This window comes from Coturnix japonica, chromosome 8 (genome assembly GCF_001577835.2).
Source record: "Coturnix japonica isolate 7356 chromosome 8, Coturnix japonica 2.1, whole genome shotgun sequence".
NCBI classification, from domain to species: Eukaryota; Metazoa; Chordata; class Aves; order Galliformes; family Phasianidae; genus Coturnix; species Coturnix japonica.
Window position 1 is genome coordinate 8,067,635 of NC_029523.1, and position 19,815 is coordinate 8,087,449.

General features: G+C 37.3%; 1 long non-coding RNA gene across 4 annotated transcripts in view; it reads left to right on the forward strand.

The window, feature by feature from the left end:
- Nucleotides 1-19,815, forward strand: part of LOC107317314 — an 84,147-nt gene that overhangs the window by 44,880 nt on the left and 19,452 nt on the right. For 2 of the 4 annotated variants that reach the window (XR_004308186.1, XR_004308185.1), the window contains exons 6-10: nucleotides 416-7,097; nucleotides 8,357-8,551; nucleotides 11,029-11,215; nucleotides 12,710-12,833; nucleotides 18,900-19,032. This is a non-coding gene — a long non-coding RNA (uncharacterized LOC107317314). The remainder of the gene's footprint in view (nucleotides 1-415; nucleotides 7,098-8,356; nucleotides 8,552-11,028; nucleotides 11,216-12,709; nucleotides 12,834-18,899; nucleotides 19,033-19,815) is intronic. The other 2 variants (XR_004308187.1, XR_004308188.1) reach the window with 2 other exon arrangements.

Here is a 19,815-nt window from a genome sequence, read left to right on the forward strand (position 1 = left end):
TAACTGATAGATGCACAGTATAGTAACTGTATGGTCAGATGGCTCACAAAGTGCCAAGTTTTAAGCATAAATATACATTATATTACAATTAAGTATGCCTAATCCCTTTGAGAGCTAAAAAAAAGGTGTTTGTAAGCTTGCGGGATTTTCTTTAATGCATATATTTTTATTAATACAAATTAGAGATTTATTTGAATCTGAGTTGCATAAATAAAAGAAACCTTGAAAGAAGAAGTGGGTTAGAATTTGGAAGTTATCTGTGCGATAAACTTGCTCTAAATAGATTACAGAATGGTGTTAATTGCTTTCATACATTCTCACAAGCAAAAGGGGAGTACATATGGTACAGGAAATTTAAAAGTCCCCAAATTCTACCTATAATCTTGTACCCAGTATTGATTTTATTTCATTGCAGTTGCACATGCTGCACCATTTGACTTCAGTGGAGCTGATTCAGCCTGGTGATAGCTATCATACTGTATATTCAGGTCTGTATTACAAGTTACCACCTTTCCTTTTCTTACACTTTAAAAAGCATTCAGTCTCATAAACCACCTTTCTTTCCTTAAAAAAAAAAAACACACCACCAAACATCAAAACATTGGAACATGGCTTTCAGTGAACATGGAATGTGGTTTTTGAGTGTGATGATTTTGAGACAAATAGGTAAATGATAGCTGATAGCACATTGTTTTTTACTGATTGACATGCTATATTCTTCATAGCTTAACAAGTTAAGGAAAAAGTAAATCTCTGATGAGCTGTCAGCCTTCTGGGTCAGCTGTATGAAAAGGATTAGTGGTGGCTAAAGGTCAAGGGGCAGTAAGAGTTTCTACAAACACTTCAGAAACTGAGAGGACAAATGCCTGGTAGGGGGCACTCCTTTCATTTGAAAAGTAGAATCTAATGCAACAGTGACTGGGAAATGCTTACTACCTACACTACATTGCCTTTCACTACTAGTCTTCAGTGAGAAAAGCAAATAGATACAGAGAAATTATTTCCATGTTTCTGATCAGTCGATGAAAAATAGGTAAAGGAATGTGTGGAAAGCAGGTCCACAGATTGGCAGATGGAATGACAAGATTTCCAGTTGGGCTGGTAACCAGTTCTATTTGTATCTTTAAAAGAATCAGACAATCATAATGGAAACTCCCGGCATCTTCCTGGCAGTAAGTGTAAGTGTAACCTGAAGACCAGCCAGCTATTGTTTTGATAAGTTTGATCACTTTTTGATAAACCATTAGACATAATCCACAATAAGAGCTCAAAATCTTTTCAAGTTGACATACAATTACTCATCCTTTAATCCAGGTTCACTTTTATGGATTAAGTGCTTTGCAACATCCAAAACCTTTCATCTGATACCAGTTAAGGTTACTAAAGTTGAAGAATACAGACTTCTTTTCTAGGTACAGAACCTGTTGCTCTTCTTCAAACATTTTCCAGCTGTTGCTTTTTGTCAGTCGGCTATCAGAAGGCTGGTGGGTTTTACTCATACCACTTTCATTAAGACAGGCACAAGGGCACAGAGCTGCACCAGAGGAGGTTCAGACTGAATATAGGGAAAATAATTCTTTACTGTGAGGGGGATGGGATACTGGAAGAGGCTTCCTGAGAAGTTGATGATGCCCCATTGTTTGTCAGTGTTTACAAGCCATTAGGTCGTCTTTACTTTTGGTTAGTCCTGAAGTGGTTGGGTAGATGGACTTGACAACCTTTGTAGGTAGCTAAGATGTTCTATTGTACTCTATTCTATTCCATTTTACCATATTCATATAGTTTATTTAGAAGGAAATGTATTGGCTGCCCTCTAAGCTGGAACTGCTCCTGACTACCTCTATGCAAGTGTACTGAAAATTTGGGTTCCTGTTTGGTGTGTACTGTCAGTGCTTCTTTTCCTCAGCAGCTGTAGTGAACCAGAAATGAAGTAAAACATACACACAGCTTAACTGTGAGAGGAAGAAAGAAAATAAAAGTATAACAAATTATTTCATTATCAAAGTAAAATTCTGTATGAATTTTTCTCAATATTTTGGCCAGAATGACCAGATATCCTGCTAAAGAAATTCACCAATCCTGTCTCCAGTCTCCACCGAACATTAGGGAGAATGCATGTCATGAAGGAAAATCACTGAATCATGGAAAGTACATGTCCCTCACAAAACGTGTGTGCAATGCTTTTATGACATAGAAAGACATGAACAGGGCCTGCAAGATCATGGATCCTTCTGCTTTTTGCAACATAAAAGACCTGATCTAACTTATATTTTGCTGTAGGACTGTTGGGTAATAAGGTGGGAGAGAATTAACTCTTGGTTTATATGAATGCTCTTAATTAATTGTTCTTGGTACTATATGGGCTCATCTGCTCACTACCTCGCTGTGTCCCAAGGCTGATGGCTTAGTCTGTCAGGAGGAAGACAGAAGGTTCTGACAAGTCATGGATTTTGGTATGTTTTCTAACAAGCTCTACCTAGTTCCTCCTCCATGGATCTACAGATTCACCTTATATCCAAATCTACTCTAAATCCCGTGCTTTACATACCATGGATACATGTCCATTCTTCTCCTTGTCACATTTAAAACTGGTTTTTCTCAGTTCCAGGGGTTGCATTCCTTTGGTAGAGCAGTAAATAACCATTGATGACATCGTTTTTAGGCCTGGAGCATCACATGCAGCCCCGTAGTTATGTTTACAAGTCAATTCTACATGGGATAAATGCTTGTTATTGGTACGTGTTAGTTATAAATAATTGTAAACAGTAGTATATCATGCTATGTGTACAAGCTAGGCAAAAGAAATACCTTATTCTGTACGTAGTCTGTTATTTCATTGACTGTGATTTAAGTGATTTAATTATGCATGTTGATAGAGCTTTCTGTTGAGTAAATGCAGGAGGTAATAGTGCTGAGAACAGTGCTTCCTCCAGCAGCCACTACTGCTCTTTTATTTTAGAAATAACTGCATTTGTACATGAACTTATTACATCGTTGTAACTTCAAAAGTTCATGTAGATGTTTGGAATGGGTGATTTTCTTTGTATCTTCAAAGTACATTAAAAAAAATCCAATTTGGAATGTCCACATGTTCTATCTGTATTATAACTGAAGTGTTTCTTTCATTTTAAGGACTTTCACTATATGGCTGTGAGCAAAAGCACACAGATTATTTGAATTTTTAAGATTCCTCACTTAAAATTACATTTTTCTTTGCATTTTCTTTTCTACAGTTTGACTTGTCTGTGATAATTTCCTTTATTCCTGTAGGAATAGTGCTTGCAGGGATCTCAGAGCAAATAAGCTAGGCCATGAAAAATCTTAAAAACATCAACTTTGAATGGCAAAGCCCATGATTTCATGTGCCAGGTAGATTACGTCAGTCTTTCTTCTCATATCCACCGACACAGCTGTGTTATCGGGCAGGACCAGCCTTTGGCGAAGCCATGCTGGTTCTCCCATATCCCCCATTTCTCTTATGTGAACCTTAGCAGAGCTCCCAGGGAGATCTGCTCCATGATCTTCCCTGACAACAAGGTGAGGCTGACAGGTTGGTAGTTCCCAGGATCAGCCTTTCTAAAATGCATTTCTCTAAAATGGGTACAACATTGCCTTTCTTCCAGCACCAGGGACTTCACCGGAGGAAATACGTGGCCATTCAGGCCTTCACTCTTACTCTCCTCTCCCTTTCTTCTCCCTCTCCTGTCCCTTTTCTTTTTTTTTTCTTTTTTATTCTTGAGTCTATTCATTAAGATTTGTAGAAAGCAGATGCAGTTCTGTTTAATGCATGCAGACTTCATTTCTTATTGAACTATTTGCATTACTTTGAATTTTGAAAAGCTTAAGCTGTTAATGGATTTTGGATGGAATGATAAAAAGAATCTCAGACTCTTCGCTATTTCCTAGTAATTACTAATTCTGCTTCCAGAAGGAGGTTTAATGCTTATCCCTAAAATTAACCATGCATGCCTTTTAGAATGTGTATTTAAAGGAACTCCTGCTGCTATGGTAGGATTTTATATTGTAGAATTCTTGTAAACATGCAGGAATTAACTTGTACATCTGCTTTGTGAGGTATAAATTTTTTGTTATATACCCATACATGTACGTGTGCCATCCATCAGCTCAGAGCATGTGTCTTCCCTACACTTTTATCTGGCTAATAATTCAGCCATATACAGTCGTAGCCTTTAACAGAACCATGACTTTGGTCCTTAAATGCCATAGAGTTTTAGGTTTGCATAAAGTCCAAAGTTGTCTTTTAGTTGTTGTGTACTATACCCTTATCCCTAGTTTCTCTCAATCCAAAGACATCAGCAGACATTACCATGAGCAATGGCTAAGCATAGATTATTTGACTTTACACTGGAGTGGGCTGGGAGAACTTCTATTGCAAGGGAAAAATTAATAGGTAACAACAGAAAGCTAAAGCCTATCTGTAGAACAGACAATCCTTATTTAGTTATAACTACTGAGTGATCTCCTGTAGGAAAGAAGAAGAAAGGCACCAATGATCTGAACTGAGATGAGGCAGCTTACTGCTGAGCTGCCAAGCCCTGGAGCACCCTCACCGTGTCACAGGTGCCTGTGGTTGAGGACAGATCACACACATGGATATGTTCCCTTTTGCTCGTAACAGGATTTGTACATGTAACATAACAAGTTTCTATTTCCCTGTCTGTAGTACTCACAAATTCTTAGTAAACTAATTTAAATTTCTAATCTAGTAGAAAACTATACCAGGAAAACAAAAAAAAGAAGAAAGCAAAATAATGTATTCCACTGATTTAATACAGAGTCAGATGTAAACAAAACCTGGTGGCAGCAGGACTCGTGCTGAAGCAAGCAGAATGAAAGGGGAAAAAACTTGGGATAAAACAGCTTCATCTGAAGGAGAATTTAAACTTGTCACTGCTAAGCAGTGTTTATTTGTGATGGAGCGATGGTCTGGTGTAGCCAACAGGATGGTGTGACAGCATTACAGTTAAAGCTGTCTGGGAGCAGGAATGTCAGAAAAACTCTATATGAAGTGTGCAAAGGTTAATTTCTGATGAGATGCTAGTATCTTGTAACTATCATGGGAAGGGAGCCCTTTGAGATTACTTTTGGTAGACAGAACTGGCACTAGGGGTTGCACGGGGCACCAGGTTAGGGTGCCTGATGCAGATGCTCATACGATGAGTGCTGACATTGCCATATGGGGTGTAATATCCCTGTGGCCAGCATAGAATAGCTATCCTGATTCTGTCCACTCCCAACTCCTGGCGCCCCTTCAGCAGACAGGACAGGATGAGAAGCTGAAAAACTCTGAGCAGCAACAACTAAAACATCAGTGTGTTATTGACATTGGTTTTTTCTCCTGGAGACAAAACACAGCAGCACACCACACACTATAAAGAAAATCAGCTCTGACCCAGCTGAAATCATAACGTCAGTGCATTGCTCAGTAAATGCCTTTACATTTAAGGACAAGCATGTTTTATATTCCCCAACACAGCCTTGTCATGTGATTATGAACTCATAAATTAGAGATGCTAAGTACTGGCTGATGACAAACAATTTTGTGAACTGTGTGAATGATTATTAAATTGGACATAGTAAAATCATTAGAATAATAACGCACTAAAAAAAAAAAAAGAAAAAAGAAAAGAAAAAAAGAAAAAAGAGATATTCATGGTCTTAATTTCACTCTTGTTTTCCTGTATTTTGCTTTTCCATTGGTCACAATACGAAAACTCAAGGATTTAAATGCATCCTTACTGATAGACAATTTGCTTTATAGGAGTAGTAAAAATATAAGAATATATAGGAAATACAGAGGAATACATAAAAAATACTAGGAGCTGATTTATACTCTGTATTATTCAATAGACTTACACTGTTTTATTATCCTTTACATAATAACTGTTATCAAATCAGGGAATACAAAAATTCTTCCTCTGCAATAAGGGTGGCTTAGCATAAGCAAAATCCTAGCAGGAAAATCTATTAGCAAAGCACAGTTATTGTAATAAACTAGATGCTCATTTCTCACTATCTAAATAGGCTTTCCAACAGCCACATATGGTCATTTCTTTTGATTCTAATATCGTGTCTCTCTCAGTTGTTCCTGGGGGTCACTTTAATACAGGTAACTGAACTACAGTTAATCCTGCATATGTTGTTCTAGGTTAGTTGCTTACTAACCTAACAGGCATGTTGCATGCCTGTCCTCGTTTACTTGTGCTATGGCTGCCTTTCACTCACTGTCACATACTCAACTCCATGTGATCATTTGGTAAGTCTTGCATGAGTATATCATATTTATTACTCACTAAGCAGCTACAGAATAACGTGACATCTAATAAACCCAATTCCTTTAAAAACCCCACTGTGCTCTTTATTAGCTGGTGCTGCTCCATGGGCAGTAATAGGATGGTTTCAAAGAAAATAAGAATTTTATCTTTAGAAATGGGGTGGTGGTTTACTATATTGAATGGTGCTTTTTTTTTTATTGTTGTTGTTTGTGTTGGTTGGCACGCTGAGTTTTTTCTTTTTGGAGGGGACAGCAATGAAAGGCAGACACCTAAACCGAATGAAACATCTGCTTTGCCTGCTACATTCCTGCGAAGGGCAATACTGCATTGCTTTAGCTGAGCCAAAAGCTAAAACTGAGATCTGTTCAGTGCTTAGAGGATAAAGCAGATGTAATCTCAGTGAAGTTCCCCACATCTGGTGTCAACATCCTGGTAAAGATACTGTGAGAGGAAGTTAGAAGTTAATTTTAGGATGAATTTCACACTCAATGACATCTGGATCATGTTGCTTCACTGTTGCTAACTGAGACTTCAACTTCTTTTTTCTATCATCAATTAGTTGAAAGCATTTCTGAAGTTAAATGTTCCTCTCACTTTTTCACAGAGACCTTAAAGTGTGCTGAGGTGTTGGTGAAGAAAAGTCAACTTTTTTAGTGCCTCAGATACTGTAAAATGCCTTTTTTCAGGGACCAGTTTAACGTGAACTGTGGCTGTAAGCAGAACAGAGATGAAATGTACTGGAATTTCTTACAGTCAGAAATGGAAGTCTGGTGTGCCTCCGAAAGAGGACACAGCTGCAAGGTAATTAAAAGCTAGAAAGAAAACTGTATTTGCTTTTGCAAATTTTCTTTTACTCTTCAGAATGCTTATAGGAATCTTATCAAAGGCAAAATACATTAAGTCATCATTAGTATTACAGCGACAGCTGCTCAAACATGTCATTCACCTTCTTTCCATGGAGACTGAAGAGCGACATTCCCAAATGGCTGAGCTTTGAGCTACACTGCTTCTGGGGGTGTGACTGACAGCAAAGACGCACTGAAGGAAAACTTAGTTCAAGAGCAGCGAGGCTTTCATTGTGTTAATGTCAGTAATATTTGGAGGGCAGTCATTTCTTTTTATGGCTCTATAGAAAAGTTTGCTGTCTGATGTAGGAAGCAGAACGATGCTGGTTGTTGCCAGCAGTGCTCTGAAGGGTAACTGGTAACATCCTAAATGAGTTTGTCTACTTTCTGTCTTACAAATGGGGAAGCAAAATGTTTCTAAGTCTGTCCCTAGAATGTTCAGTGTTGCCCTAATAATGCATCATGCTGAGTTACCCCATTCATTGTGTTCAGCTGACAAAACTGAGACACAAAACTTGGTAACAGTCAATCATAAATTGGTAGCTATTCAAAACAAAGCAAAGCAAAAAGTTTAGGCTGATTTCCCCTGAAACTCAAGCTATTATATTTCACCAAGTTATCCACAAGAATTCGGTACTTCCAATATTGGACATCAAACATAACTGATTCTTAAGTCTTTAATTCTAAAAAATATTTTTGTTGTTTTTTCTTTCTTTTTCCCCCAAAGTTCTCAATGACAACGAAGTATTAGACTTTTAGCCATTGATTTTAATACTGAAAAAAAAAAATGCAGTCCCTAGCTATGTAGGTGAGCATTACTAAGACTAATAAACTGCAGTGAAGCTTGAACTGCTCCCAGATCTCAGTAGGGGGACTGTTTCAACAGTTAATAAAACCTAAAAGAAAAAAAGATTTATTTTTTTTTTTAATTCTTGCCCTATTTTTAATCAAGAAATAACAAATAGCAATTCTAGAGATGCTGAACAGAAAAGAGCAACCCGTGCTGCTCCCCCAAAGATGAAAAAGGAATCAAGTTTGATGGATGTTGTTTGCATCTCCCTAACAGCCCGAAAGGCATCTCATAGTGTTGTGATAAGAAAATATTTCCTTGTAAAGAGATATTAACATCTGGGTTTTTTTCAATAGTTTAGTCACTGCATGTTTTCTCTGACAAAGACGGCAGAAGCAATAAATGCTTTTGTCCTCTCTAACAAGGTCTCGCACACGTACATGCCTCGAGAAAAAGTTGAGAAGCAGAGGAGCTACCAGCAGTGGAGGAGGATCTGTGCAGGCTGAGATCTTTTCAGGAGCCCACACAAGTCTCTGAGGCCAGATGGGCTGCATCCGAGCACTGCAAGAAAGATTGCTCTGATGGTACAGAGAATGAAGCTCCAAGATGTCTAGAGAAAGGTACACCTGTCTCAGAAAAGAACAGAGGAGTGATCTAATGTAATGTAATGTAATGTAATGTAATGTAATGATCTAAGTACAACCTACTTGTCCTTGCCTCGGTCTGCTGGGCAGTCTATGAACACAGCTTGCTTCTGGCACATGAAGCAAGGACCAGGATGTAGGAATGAGCCAAGAGGTATCTCATGAAATCTGAAACAAGCTGATGATTGACTGGCTGGGAAGTTCGCTGAAAAGGGCCTGAGGGCTCCTGGCAGATACTGACTAAACATGTGGCTGTGGTGTGCTCCAGCAGCAGGGAAAATCAACAGTACTTGGGGCTGTATGAACACTGGCATTGGCACTAAACTGGAAGAGTGCATCCACTTTTGCCCTTGCTCCCTGCAAGAAAAAAAGTAAGTAGCAGGAAAATCAAACATTGGAACAAATAGTAGTAAATACTGTGACTGGTGTATTGGGTGTCAGTGGCAACGGTTCATTCTCTTTTGCCCAAGATAACTGGACATTGGGATTTAACCCAGCAGGCAGTAAAAGCACCTCTCGGTGGGAAGAGGGTAAGAATCAGGGGGAAAAAATAGAACTTATGGGTTACTAACAAGGAAATGAAGAAAAAAATAATAGTAAGGATAATTTTATATACTCACAAGTGATGCACAAGCAATTGCTCATCTCCTGCTGAGCAGTGCCTAGCCAGTCCCTGAGCAGTGGCTACCCCTCACAGCAACTCCTGTAAGCTTTATAGTTTTTTCACATGATGCCATATGGGGTGGTGCATCCCTGTGGGCTGCTTAGAATAACTGTCCAGGTTCAGTCCACTCCTATTTGCATTCCTCTTTCAGTACTTACCAAGAGCCCTTTCAGTCTAACAGTCGTGTCTCCTCAGATATCCAAGAGCAGAAAATTACCATAGGATCAGATTGTCTGTGTAACTTCATCAGAAATATGCCTGATATTTTTTTAATATATTTGGAAGAACTTAATCAAATTTTGGGGTGATGTGAACTCTAATAAAATTACCATCGATCGGTATAACATAATGCATACTTGCTGTTGCCATTAGGTTACAAGAGATGTAAAGTCCTGTTGATTATTCTCATCTGGTATAAGATAATATGGTTGTGTTTTACCAGATGTTCCATTTGAGTTTCTGTTCATTCTTTCATTTTTTGGTGTTTCATTGCAGTGACTTTTTGTTTCACTTCTTCTTCATACAGCACTGCTCTGAGGAGCACTACAAAATAATGATGTTTTCCAGGACGTATCTTTGAAGCATGATCGTTTTTACTTTCAGTGATTTGTCAGCTAAAAGGGTCTCTTTTATCAGTGATGCGAATGATTGGTGGGATGTTAAGGTATAACTGCTTACATCCATGGGACGGCAGGGTCACAAGAAGACTTAAACTGTTGCAGCTGTAAAGAAGAAGTTAATGCTTTTGTTCATAGACAAGATGGTTGTACTACACGTAGGATAGAGCCTCCTTAGAGGCTTCTGTTTTCTCCCCACTCAACTGATACTTTGTTCTCTATTCCTGTCCACAATTTCGTAGGTAAAAGCTTGCTAAAGTCATATTCTTTTGCTACAGCCAGACGGAAAAACATATATAGGAATTAATTCATGTTATTATTTCTGTCAGAAATTCTCTAAGATCTCCTTGAGTATGTTCTGTGCATCTCATCTCATCTAGAGTTATGCAGTACTACATGAAGGCTACCTTGAATTTGGTTTAGATCATTAGTGTCATCTGCAAAAAATACATATTGGTCAGTAATATACTTCTTTATTCCTCAGTGTAAATCATTTCCAACAGTGAGCCTTCTTTCCAACAGTGAGCCTTCTCATGAGACTGCATGATGTGAGAAGGGATAGATCTTTCTTCTCAGAGGAAAGCAGCATTACTCTGAAGAAAATGAATAGCACAACAACTGTGTATGTCATTTTCCTCTTGAATGGAGAGGCAATATGCTATGGTGCTGTGTAAAATAGCACCGACCATTCTCCGACTGCAGTGGTGAAAACTGATGTTTATTAATCCACTTGTTCTACAGAAATGTGTGTCTCATTAAATTAGGCAAAATCTAAGTAGTTGCAGTTAGTTAAAAAGAGTGACCCAAGGAGGACCAGGACATACAAATATAACTGAATGAGTGTGTCCCACGGGAGGTGTGACTTCCAGTGAAATTAGGAGAGAGACAATTGGATTTTTTAAAAGGACTGTTGGCGTGCAGTGGTCACAGGCAATGGAATTAATCAGAGAATCTCACAGAATACAGGAATATTAACCAGTGGAACTTCACAGAATGGCGATGAATACACATAGGAAATTAAGCTGTCTAAAATATTAATAGTCTTATATACTAGAGCTGGTCCAAATGTAGTGCCTCCTGTTTTATGACTTTGGAGGCAGATGTTGGTGCTATGGCAGCAAAGTCTGAACCTTCCCACCAATATTCCATTATGTTTTGTTGCTATGTGACAGATGGCAGCAGTTGGGCAGCCTGACAGTATGGCACTTGGTGTCAAAGTGCACATGAAGCAAAGGTGTGGAACCAAGTTCCTTCATTCAGAAGAAAATGGTGCTCATTGGCATTCATCAACATCATCAACATTTGCTGAATGTCTGTGGAGACCAAGCAGGGGATGTGAACACAGTGAGCTGGTGAGAGGTGCGTTTCAGCAGCTGTGGCAACAACAGCGGGTCACTCAGACTGACGCTTATTAAAACTACAGATTGCAGCACGCGGGGTCTTGTTTGTCACTGGTGAAAAAGCATGGCTGCTGGTGGTGACTGTGCTGGAAAATAGTGTTTACTAGCTGAGAATTTATCAAATGGAGTCATTCTGGTCTTTATATCTAGTGTAGTTTCCATGGAAATAAATGGGAGACATTACTTCCAGAGCAACCTACATATGTATTACAAAGTTATCAGCTATACTAGAAGTTGGGTAAGAATAGATTGATTTCTAACAGTGCAAACATAAGCCATAATTGAGCACTACAATTTTTTGTTGTTCTTGCACAAAAAAAAAAAAAAAAAAAAAAAAAAAAAAAAAAAAAAAAAAAAAAAAAAAAAAAAAAGAATGACTGTGAATCAGGAAACAGAAATCACCATAAAATACACACATAAAAAACCTTTTTCCTCTAAGAGATTATTTCCACAGAAAATATTGTAGACTGCTTCTCTCAGCATCTGAGGAGAGCATCACTGTTATATTCGTACCTCAGCATGGTCAGTTCTTCAGGCTTAATATATAGTTCTTGCAATTTGACAAGTTGGTTATTTCCACTTTAAAGCCATGAAACTGATTCATTTTTCTTTATAAACTAAAGTACAGGAAGTATATTTGAAGATCAGCACTAAAAATGGTCCTAGTTTAACTTCTGCTTATTTATTTGGTTCCTTATCACTCAGAGTGAATGTAATAGCAGGTGTTTTTCTGATTTCACATGAAGAGGAGCACATCCACTTGTTTTCTTGTCTGGATCAGTCTCTGACAGTGCAGTGAGATAGGATCTGTTTCCAGTATCTTACCAGGAGTGGGAACAGACAAGATGGCAACCAAAATGTGGTTGATGAGGAGACTTTTCAATAGAAGGGCTTTTAATTTGAAAACATAATGTACTGAACTTCTGTTCTGGGGGAGATAATATTAACTTCATCATATAAAACAGGAAAAAAATCTAAAGAAGTGCCCATTTCTTTTCAGTCTTCTTTTTGTATTGCTTTCCTTTTAGATAGCTTATCAATATTAAAAATGTGTATCTGCACAGATGGTATTTGCAAATCCGATACAAGAAAAAGCTGAAATAATCTCAAAAAACAAAACCCAACACCATTTGTCGTGCAGAATAAGGATGAGATTTTTGATGGTACCAGATCAGAGTAGCTACTGAATTTCAAAGGAAATCACATTGGTGTCCTTGGAAATCATAGGTGGCCGGGTTTCATATTAAATGAAATCTGTTTTCACAACAGTTTTTTTATGTACATTTGTTTTTTTCTGGTCAGAAGCATCTCTTCAGTTTTATTTTATCTGGTTTTGTTTTCACAGGTTTTGCTATTTCCATTTTTTAGTTTGATTAACTTTATCATTTTGGTTGTCTCGGTAACGTAAGCTGGAGGATGTTGTCATTTCACTTGCTGTCTTTTTCTATTGCAGGTGCATACAGTTACTGTGGTAATCAGAGGATATAAAAACTGAGTATTATGGAAGCAACATCAAATTCCTTTCCTCTGCTGTATCTGTTCCCTGTTCTGTTTTGTAGTGACTTACGCATTACCAGGTGAGTGCATTAATTGGGCCAGAATTCTGGCTCTTCACTCAACTCTGAAATCCAGTTTCACTGCAAGGTAACTTCCGTTTTATATAAAAGAAATGAAAAATCCTTTTTGTTTTGCACCTGTAAGATATGGAATCAAATTACCATTAGCTTTTCTCTAGGCTCTAATTTTGATTCCTGTGATGTAACAAACCTCATGTTAATTCACTTTCAAGTGAGGGCTGTCACATTAGCCAGAATCAGATGGTGTGAAGCTGTTTTATTTTCACCCAGGTGAAACTGTCACTTAACATAACTGTAGGGTGAATTTCAGATATTACAGATGCTCCATCTGCTTGGGTATTATTAGATTTCTGACAATTATGTTTAGAAAGAAGATTGTAGGTCATGGGAGGAGGATGAAGTGAAAACAAAGTCCTTGTATATGCAAGAAGCAGAGGACAAATGATTCTTAATTATAGGTTATTTTATTAATTCTCTACAGTGAGAGGAGTGAAGGACTTGTAAGAGTTTGGCTGTTTGTTTTCTTACTGCAGTGTGAAATGATTTAGGTAGGGGTGACAGGTCTGTGTAATTGCAGGTTCGTGGGGAGAGAGGGATGCAGGAAATGCTGTCTGTATCCCGACAAACCGAGACACTGAGATATATGCCAGTGTGTATTTCTGTAATTGTAGTTATGCTGGAAATCAAATCAGTCATATTCTATTTATATATACAGATATTTTACAAGTAGTAAAATGTCTGTTAACCTTTCAAAGAAACCAGCGCACCACAGATAGAAAATGATGATTAACATGATTGTTTCATGACAAGTTTTAATGTAGTGAATACAGATCTTCCTGAACACATTGCTAACAAATATGATGGGTAATTAATAAATTGCAACAGCTGAATAAACTCATAGATATATATATATACATGTATTTACTATCCCACACACAGTTAAAGTAAGTTAAATCTAAGTTGAGTTGTTTTTAATATTTAATAAAATCTCATCAGATGTTTTATATGAGAAGTTTGGATTTTCATGATCAGTTTCAAAGCCTGTTAAAAGGATTCATTCATTAATTCTTGTTTTTTCCATTGGCTTAAGTTCAGATTATCTGAACCCTTTCCTTTCTACAAATACAAACTTTTTGGACTGGAAGTACAGGCAAGAATGGCCTGCATACTTGACACAGGTTAAAATGGCCTCACAGAGTTCCTATGGGATGTAATAACCGTATTTGTGGCTATTCCTTCTGGCTGAGTTAAGAAAACTCTTTTGTATCTCGTAGCAGGCAGAGCAAAGATTGGCTGCCATCAGAGATAAAGCATCTATTACCACTGCTTTCTAGACTTCCGAGTTTCAAGAAACAGTTTCTCAGGAGCTGACTTCTGTTGACTCTGTTGTTGGGGGAGACTTTTGGAGACTTCCCCTTTTGTCAGTGCAGATAAGAAGATTTTTCAGGAATATTCTTCTAGATTAGAGAATATATTATCTTCAACTGAGAGCTGTTCAGAGCATTTTGCACTTTTTCAGCTGGTGTTTGGGGATCTTCTCTCTTACAGGGAGCAGAAACTCCCACAGTGCAACAAACAGTTGTTGAGAATGATCCAGAAACTCTGCTTGAGTAGTTAGGGTAGGATGGCTGAGTTGTGGTTGGACCCGATGATCTTTATGATCTGTTCCAACCTGAGCAATTCTATGATTCTGTGATTCAACAAGGGTGGTATCCAGCTAACAAAGTAGAAAAAGAGCATTGTTACTGATGGACTTGGTAGCCAAAACTTTGAACTGCCTTTGTCTGGGGAAGAATTCTCACAGCCTAAAGTGATGTGAAAGTGTGGGGGACAGTGTGAAGAGAATCTATCTCACAATTGTCCCAGCAAAGCAACACGTTCTGTTCATGAACCTTGAGTGTAACACCAGGAGCTTGGCAGTCAGTTGGATTTTGTCATCTCCAGGGACTTTTCTAGCCAAAATGATGTCACAACATTAAGGCGTGGGATAAATGAAAATTTAAGAGATCTAATCTGTTGAACATTAAATTTATCTCCAGGTTTAAAAGCTAAATTTGTATATAACATATCCATTCATTTGTTGAAACAAGTTTTATATGGACATACTTATGCTTAGAGATAAAATGTACCTACTAGGTAATTAGAGATTGTTGTGATGAGGATATTCAGAAAGAAATCAAAGTAGATCTAAACTGAAAAATAAGACTTCAGTTCTTTGTCATTACACATTTTCATCAGTGTGTATTCAGAGGAGACAGGGAGCTTTTCCTCACTTAGTTAAGAGAACATGAAGACTGATGCTGTGCTTTTCTTGACCGAGGGCTGCTGCAGTTCAGGGTGGTTCTAGTTGCTGAAGTTGGGCTCTTTGATGACGGAATTCAAAACTGAATCAAACATCTTCTTTCCTCGCTTTTCTATCAGTTTGAGATGACCTCCTTCACAAGATGATTCAGGCTTTGAACAGTTCTTAACCCTTGACTTCTGCTCCCCCAGTTCTGTACTGCACAGGGATGAAGTGTTATTTTCCTTGTCCATGGCAGGTGCCCTACTGTGCTGCTTTTTTGTTTTGTTTTGTTTTTAATTTGATGTTTGATTTGCTTTGTTTTTCTTTTAGCTGCTTCTTTTATTTTGCTAAAAGTCAACTTTTTTCCACTTCTTGAGGCTGCATATCCTTAATGCAACTCAGTAACTAACCGGTTTACAGTTCCAGGCTTCTGTTTTGAGCCTATGCCCATATTCTTAAGGCATTTGCTGTTATCCCACAGTGAAGCTGAGCCCTGTAACAAGAGACATGATAACAAGCTGTTTCATACAGCACGTTGGTAACAAGCCTGACAGAGCAGGACAGGAGACAAGCACAGATAGCATAGTTAATAGAAGACCTGAGGCCTTCCTAGCAGAGGCAATGGTATTTTTACTGAAACACTTAACAAAAATTCTTAGATATTCTTCACTAGCAATACTGTGCTAGTAGAATTAAGCTCAAAACAAGCCAATATTACTGCAGTAGATACCATTAGAAGCTAATATTAAGTAATTGTCCCTAATGCTTCAGTGTTTGAATGGGATATTTCTCTGCTTTTTAAAACCGTGCTTCCAGTTCCAGATATCAGCAGTGGTGTCTTCCAGCTCAGAGGGGTCTTGTTAGCAGTCTGGCCTCTGTGGATTCCACCTGCTGTGATTCTCAATAATGTTCCTCAAAGCTAAGGAAAAAGGCAATAGCTTGTAATTAACCAACGGCTCCTGAACTTTACATCTCTCATGAACTGCCCGCGTGCTGTAGTTAACCGGGAGCAGCAGCCGTAGCCGTGTAGTCTAAAAAAAAGATGTTCACCCTCCTGCCATCCACACTTCTTTATTATCTAGAGATGCATAAAAAAATAAAATGAACAAACAAAGAAAAAAAGAACACAGATGGATTAAAAAAAATAAAAGGCAGCACATGAGCTATGAAAAGCAGAACTGAAAAACAGGGATGAGGTACTGATTAATGCACTTCACAGAAACACACGGTGAAGTTTGCTGCTGAGCTGAACTGTCTGCTTTTCCCCAGCCTGGTCATTTTAGGTTAGTGGGAATCTCTTGATGCTTGTTTGTTTTCTCAAGAACATTCTCATGTGTATTAAAACACAGAAGCAGTTTTCTGGAAGAAAAATATATATATATATATGCACAGAAGTTCTTCATGAAATAAAAGGCCATTGATTATGACACTGAACCTCTGACTATGCTGGAGCATAGTATTTTAAGAGATAAGACTTCTAAGTTGCTTTTTAATTTCACAGAACTCACCTACATTTTGAAGTCAGTCTATTCAAAGCTCACACTTCCAAAACAAACACACATTTAAAAAATGCTGCTGCATCAATAATTTTCACACCTTTTGTATTCACATCCGCAGTACTGTACTGTAGTAGTACTCTCCAAGTTGGAATTAAGATCCCTTCAGTAAGACATATACCCCAATGTGAGAAATAGGGGGGATTTTGTATGTAAGTAACTGAGTTACACACTGATTTTGTTTTTCCCGTTGTACTTCTAGTTTAGGATTTGTTTTCTGATCCATTCTTTATTTCTGAAAACATCTGCTAAATCAATATCTGTTTAAATACATAGATTAATTTCACTGTTGGTTTGCTAATAAATAATATAAATAAAGGGTAAAATTATGTGAATTGAATTGCTTTTGACATCAAGATATTTACAGATTCTCTTTTCTCCATAGTACAAGAGCGAGATTTATGTAGTTGATAGATCTACATTTTGCTTCCTACTTGCTTTGCGACCAAAATCTCATACAGCATATTTAAAAGACAGACATAATTTCTTAGCTTGTGGAAGCAGAGCAAGTAATCACATTATATACCTAATGAGGTTACTTAAATGAATGCTAATCTTATTTCCTCTGAAGGACATTTAAAACTAAATTTCGTATCTTAAGGTGAAGGTAACATTACCTAAGAGGTGTTTTTGGAAGAGGTTGTTTGTTCGCTTTTCAAGTCCTATCCCTCTGCTAAAGCAGAACGCTTACAGTAGATTGCATGGGAAAGCATCCAGACATCCTTGCATGTTTCTTCCATATAAACTATTCTGGTAGTCATTATGTTTCCATTACTGGTGTAAAATTAAAGAACTGGAAACTGAAGGAGATTTTTTATAATGTAACTTATTTTAACTTCCTATTTTTATTATTAAAAACAAGCTGAAACCAAAGTAGCACCAACATCAAAAATCCTTACACAAAACAGACTTTTCATGGAGCAGACATTTATTTATTTACTTGCTTTCTTACTTGTTTTTAATGCTGAAAACTCTTAATGTCTCACAATAGATTATATTAATGGCATTTTCATCTGAAACTGAGATCCTGGTATCCTGATATCTCGGTCTTGTACTTTTCATTGTCGGTATCTAATCCAGAAACACAGGGATGAAATATGCCTGCCACTGATATTCAATATATTTCTCTTTGTGTCTTTAATTCAGTAGGAAAATACACAAGCTAAGCTACAGAAAAGAAATTTACTTCACATGAAAACCTGCTGTGTCATGTTCAATTTCTGTGGGCAGCTGCTATTATACTTTTAAATTGTCTCTTTATGTTAGCCATAATAGCAAAATATGTTTATATTCACTCTTAGATAACAAACTAGCTATCCTCGGTAAATAGGAAGTCACTTCTGTTTCTGTTTTCATATGAGAAGATCTTTAGTTCATCCTTCAGGTTCTACACCGTGATTAAAATCTAAATAAAGGAAGGGAAAAAAAAAAACCAACAATTCAAACTAAGCTGTGCTTAAATATTAAATATAAGAAAGCTCAAAGGACAATTTCTGTTTGCAGTACATTAAACGCATTGCAGGGTTGTGGCGTGTTTTTGTGTCCTATTTTTTGTTTTTATTTCTTTGTTGGTTTATCTTTTCCTCAACTTATTTAGAAGTAAAATGGGGCATTCTCTCAAAGCCACGCTTTCTTGAAAATACCTTGATGTTGTGCACAGAAATGTGCTGAACTATTAGCCTTTGTTATAAACTCATAATTCCTGTGACATTCTTATGACATGGTATAAAAACTCTAACACAAAAAAAGACAGGCTTTTCATACATCATGTTTTTACACTTCTTTCTGTCTCATTCCTGATGTTGTTCTATCGACCATCATGAAAGGCATCATTTAATACTCCTTGAGAAATGAGATTTTGACCCTCATTAAAATAGTAGTCATTGTGATTGAGCTGAATAAAGCTTAAAGCATTGAACAGTCTCAAGTATAGAGAAATTAATGGTTTACTCTGGATCTGAAATGAGAACTGTGAAAACATTGTTCAGTTTGCATTGCTGTGTTCATTACTGTCGTTAGGGGCTTCAGTACCTTGCACAGCAGTATCTTCAAGTACATAGAATATATTCAAGTACATGTAATATATTCATTTATCTTCTATAGTACTGCTGTCTCTAGTGTCTTCGATGTACATTAAAAATATCATCAATGAAGCAGTAGAATATAACATTAAATATTTCTGCTTGTTTTGCTTGTGTTTGTTTTTGGTTTTACTTCTTATCTAAGGCAAAGATAATAACCAAAAGAAATATGGTGTGTTGGACCTGAAGCCATTTTCAGCATTTTCTACTGCTCCCTTTCATGTGTACACCTCAGGATCTGTGTAACATGGTGTCTGCTTTTCTTCTTTCAAAAAATGGTAAGCAACTGCTTGGCTTTATCTTGACTTGTGAGCTTCTTAATCTCGTTTTTAGCCCCTATTCTTTTGAGGAGGCACAGTCAGAGAAAGGCTGGATAGGGGTCTTGCAGCTGGCCAAGGTGAACCTACCCCCATTTCTGCAGAGCATAAATCAGTATTTTAAAGCATGGTGATGGACAATTGCTGTCTGTTCTGTTTGTTTCTCTGTCTTGAAAATATAAAGTAAAAAGTATCAGTAGAAGATCTTTCTGTGACATATTTTAATATTTGAACATTCCTGCTGAATTTAACAATATTTTATTAAAAGATACATTGTGGAAATGGTGAATACCATCAAAGTGAATTATCATGACAAGTTGTTTGCATTTTATACTAGAAAGAAAAAGACAGATCTGTAGATGATTGCAGCCTCTTTACCAATTCACAATTATTCCTTAAATTTACCAGCAATTAAGAATTAACTTTTACTTTTTTCCTTGCTGGTACTTTGCAGCCATGAATCACTGAAGGACTTTTGTTACAAAAGTAGTCGATGAGCTTGTTCATAAATTTACTCTGTGATTTGCCTTAGTCTCTGCTTTTTACTATGCTGACATAAGTTGGAAAGCAAATGCAGAAATAAAAATTCATGGGTGATATGTTTGCAGAAGTTTTAAATATTATTGTTTGAATATTATTTATCCTATTAGCTCTGAGCACCATCTGGAAGAAAAGAAAGAAAAGAAAGAAAAGGAAGGAAGGAAGGAAGGAAGGAAGGAAGGAAGGAAGGAAGGAAGGAAGGAA